This window comes from Ixodes scapularis, unplaced genomic scaffold (assembly GCF_016920785.2).
Source record: "Ixodes scapularis isolate PalLabHiFi unplaced genomic scaffold, ASM1692078v2 ptg000972l_1__unscaffolded, whole genome shotgun sequence".
Lineage (NCBI taxonomy): Eukaryota > Metazoa > Arthropoda > Arachnida > Ixodida > Ixodidae > Ixodes > Ixodes scapularis.
In genome coordinates, this window is record NW_024610076.1 from 1,184,229 (window position 1) to 1,189,166 (window position 4,938).

Below are 4,938 nucleotides of genomic sequence, written 5' to 3' on the forward strand. Positions count from 1 at the left end.
TCCAAATGATTAAAAAGTTCGTCCGGAAGAACGAGGCGGCCACAACATTGGCAAGACACCAAGTGGTACTGACACTCTCCGAATTGTTCCTCGAGGTGCGACAAGGCGCTTTCAGCTTCACCAGAATCGGTGGGAGGCTCCGCGACGTACTGACAACCCCGAGGAGCGTTGGGACAGCGGATCCTGTTGTGGGACACCGACAGCACCACCCAGGGAACGCTGAGCGGCAGTCTGTCTCGGAGCACCTCGCTGCCATCCGGCGGGCACCTATTGGACTCGTCGCTCAGAATGCGCCGGTAGCAGCGCAGACAGTAGAAGTGGCCGCATCCTGGATCGACCGGTGTTTTAGAGACCAGGCCGCAGAGACCACAGACGATGTCACTGTGCAGGGGGCGCGAAAACTGAAGAGGCTTTCAGTCCAAGAGGGTCGAAAAACCGACGAGCACTCTGGTTTCCTCCGACATCTGGTGTTTCGCCGCCACCTTGGGCGCAATCTGCGCCCACAAACGAGCGAAGGGAACATGGTCATCGCCACCTTAAAAGGATGCCGAAAGGTGTGTATGAAAAAGGGGGGGGGGGGGGGGGGGGTGCCTTTATGTTTTTAGGAATTTAAAGCACCCTTTCCCTTTTAGCCGCAGGCACGCAAGACTCTTCAAGGGCATGAGTATTGTATCTGAGGAGCAGGTGACTGGCTTGCCCTCAAAATAGTGCTGGCGTCACGGGCTCGTCCATGCACAGCAGATGGGGACAGACCGTTATCAATTGTGTCTGGGCGTCGGGGTCACAGTTATCTGACGGAAATGAGGCGATAATTTACAGGGTCATGAATGACAGGCACTAGAAAACCTAATGAAAAGTCAACGAGGTAGAGGGGCTTAGAGTGATAAACCGGAAGTTCGGAAGTGGCACCCCCCCGGTTGCCGCCATATTTTACGCAAATGTGACCACTCGTCACGTGACCTCCCAAGAGCCGTGACGTCACAGGTAAGATGGCAGCGCCCAGAGCTGGCGTATGCGAGTTTGTTCGGTGCGCGGTAGCCGTGATGTGCAGCTGCTTTCCGACGACTTCGGGCTTCTTCGTGCTCGCTGACGCAGGTATAATGTGAAAATATGAAGGAATGAGACTTTATACCGTTTTTGCGCAAGATCGCTCTGGATCATCTGGATATTAACGCCTGTGAGACAGCATCAGCTCTGCATCGCCGTACCGGTGCTTGGATTCCGGGATGTGTCCGAGGATCGATAGAACTTTGAGTGCTTTTAACATGAAATTTTCGCATTCTCTTAGCTTTGATTGAACGTTGAATTATCTAAGAATCTACGCGAAATGTATACGTCGCGTTAGGGCCTAAGGGAAGTTGTTTCAGCCCTCCGTCACCGAACAACCATAGCAACTTTTAGCGAGGAAGCTCCTGCGATTTTAACCTTTTGTGCTAATCCACGATTCTACATTCGATCGCTTTTCTTTCTTTTTGTGTGTGTGTGTGTGTGAGTGCGAAGTGCACCGTTATTTTCAGCTACGAGGTTGGCGTTTTATTGAGTATGGGGAAGAATAATTCGTTGCAGGCACCTGCTTCAAAGCTATTCGACTTGCTATAAGAACAACTGTTTTGGTGCATGCATAGATTAACTGCGCATTTTTTCTGTTTTGTAGGATTTATTGCAGCTATACTCTTTTCCATCAAGAGTGCATTGTATTAGTCGGTCAATTATTTAATTGTTCTAATTACCTGGATAAGATGATTCATATTTGTGTTCATCCCTTGCCTGGAGAGCAGTCTTGTTGAAAAATGTTGACTACCATTCCTTTTGGTCTATTCAATAGGCTCTTTTTAAAAGTGTGGGCTGTCTATACTTCGCATCACCGTAACTTGGAAAAGGCCAACCCCCACAGCCCCCTCGAGCCAATCAGAGAGACGGAGCGAAGGTGTGTGACAAATCTGTGCAGACGAGCACTGTGGTGATATGCAGTCATGTGCCTTTCTCCAATGTGTGTATTGACTCACCGAGACCGTAGCCTTTGCCGTCTGCCAAATTCTGATAAAACAAATTACAGTAGCTACTACTGTAATTACCCCAGGCTTTCATACTTTGGGTATTTGTTCGACAAGAATGTCATGTCCGCCATCCCTGTGAATTCGGCTCAGCACCTATTGGACTCGAATGCTGCATTGGCGTTCGACGTGAACTGGAGCCCATTCGTGTGCTTTGCGCCGAAAAAAATGGTGACGGTTGTGTTGCTTGATAAGGTTCTGCAAAGGGTCTATTGTGTCATACATATAGGAAGTGTCATGCTATATAACAATGCATCAACACATACTATTAAACTATATGCTCAGAGGTGTGTTTGTTTTTCCAATTAACAAGTTACAGCAGTGTGCTTTAATGCTATTATCATGCGTGTAGTTTTAAGTATCCTCTCTGCAATGCCTACGAAGGCCCCTTGAAGGAATAAATTAATAAATAGCATTTTCACATCACTGGAGTTGGTTTTCGGATGCACCACATGTTCAGGAAAGGTTGATTGAGTGCAGCCCTTGCAAGAAGTCTGCCAGTCTGGTATGACCCCTTAATTAATATTGAAGGGTCAGAGAAGCGAGTGTCCTCGTAAGGTCCAGAGCGTGCAATGGACACAATTCTCGGTGTGTAAACTCTCAAGGCATGAAGGCAAGCGGAAATATGTTTATCTGGTTAGTGTATCAAATCTGTTTATTTCCACTTGATTACAAAATTATTGATTCTTAGTAAATGGTTCCATAACGAGTTCTTTCTGCGACAGTCTCGTGTCAGGCGTTCAGTCGTAGTACCTGTAGACCTTGTTGTCGGATGACGCTCCTGGCACGTCGGTGTTCAGTTTGGTCGGGTGGCAACTTTGACCGACTGATGCTGTCTTGTAATCATACGTCATGTGCACTGAAGCTGCAGGGCTGGCTTCTAATCCGAAAATTTTCCTGGTAGTTTTCGGCATCAATGTAGCAAGTTCGGGCATGTATTGCTTACGTGGCTGTGCCTTTTGCTGTACCGTTGACTTGAAAGCTGGCAACAATTTTTGTTTGCTATCCAAGTCTGGTGATGCTTGCAGCTCACTTTTGAGAGCAACCAACCATTCTATTCCTTCAAGTCACTCAGGGGCATTCTCCCTCAAAGTTGGAAATTGTGTGCTTCGTGGAGTGGACACAAAAAATTGGTGTCAGCAAATTTTTAGGTATTGCCCTTGGACGACAACCGACACCAAATCCACTGTCACTGCATCGCCGCTCACCTGCTTTGTTGTGCTTACCTCTTGTTGAGGTGATGGACATGAGGAGCTTTGGGGTAATCAGGGATTCAGAATCTTCGATTCAGCACCTTCGGCATCAGGAACAACGGTCGCCGAAGGTAATCCTTAATCTCCCGTGGTCGCTCCTCGAGACGTAATCGAGGGTCGTTTGGCACGAACCCTCGCCGACCAATTCATTGGTATGGGCTGCTTTTGGTAGACATGGTAGGCTTCATGCAGTGGTAGCAAAGTGGTTTTCGGTCGCACATTCGCATCACCTACGTTTTCCTCGGTGTACTTTGTTGAGCACAATCCTACACACAATGTCAGGAATGCTTCAGCGTTAGAGTGTCTCATTGAATTGGCATTGAATACTAAGGGGCAGCCCGTGGCGGTCGTCGTGCCATTGTGGCGTAAGTTGCCCTAGGTTTGTCAGATGCCGCTTCGCTCGCAGAAGTCTCGGTTGAAATACCTTTCAAACTTGTTCCGAAACAATCTCGGGAATCAAAATAAAAGCCGGGCAACTGATGGCAGGAAGTAGCTTCCTGATCTCCTCCCAGACAACGTCGTGGGTGATGTCGTGGATGCCTGGGAGGCTTGCGTCGAAGTAGTAGCTGGACAACTCGAGTGTCGAGACGCCGGGAAGTTGTTCATAGTGGCAGGCTCGGGCATGCAGTGCACATTCCATGTTGGAAGCCTCAGTGATATGAACACTTCGACTGTTGTTGGGGGGTTGCGGACAAGGCTGCCGAAGGTGTTGTCCCTCACGTGAGGCGCATGGGATTCTTAGGTTCTTGTCTTCTGTAGCATCAAGGTCGGCGTGGGCGTGGGCGTGGGCGCTCGATCAAGCGCAAAACATCCTCCACGAGTGCGGTGGCGCTCTCATTGGGGCAGTGTCCTGGACAGAGTCAAGAATGCGGCTCTCTTTCGTTGATGCTGGCTGACGGATGCGCGCTTCAGCTTGATCTTGCCAACTTCCCATGACGTTAAGGAGGATCCATGGTTCTCAGACCAGCGCCGGCAGTTGCTTCCACGAGAAGTATAGGTTCTGCAGGAGCTGGTTGTCTGTCCGCGCAATGTGGCGGGCGACACTGTCATATTGTTCAATCCAGTCCTTGACGTCTTCGTACAGCTTGCGTGAAAAAGCGTCGGAGTGTGATTTGCGACGGGCATGCAAACAATGGTGGGAGGGGACACGGTTTGCTGCTACAGGTTTGTCATTGTTGGCTTAGTCAGCTTCGGATTTTCTGACAGGAGACCGAATTCCGGTGGTTGTTCCTGGTAGCAGCAACTGGCTCGGATTTCAGGTGCTTCGTGGTGTATTTCCGAGGTTACTCCTTGTGGTACTCGGTCGTCTTGCGGTTGTTCTGCCAGGCTCGGGTCAGAACTTTGCCTACGGCTCGACAGGGGTATAAGACACAGAATAGTCCGCCAGCCGTGTCCCATTATCGGGTAACTCGGCTGAAGAGCCGCCGGGTTCACACAGAGTGAAGGGCTACGGGTAAAGTGCCCAGTACCTCCACCTGAACATACGATTACAGCTGAGCATGACCTGCAGTGTCCCAGAATAGTGAATATTGATAGAAGATAGGACTGGAACAAGGATCCGTGACAGTATAACAAAACTATCAGAAGAGAATCTATCCTGACCACTGAAGAAGCTGCATTGCTTTAGTGGC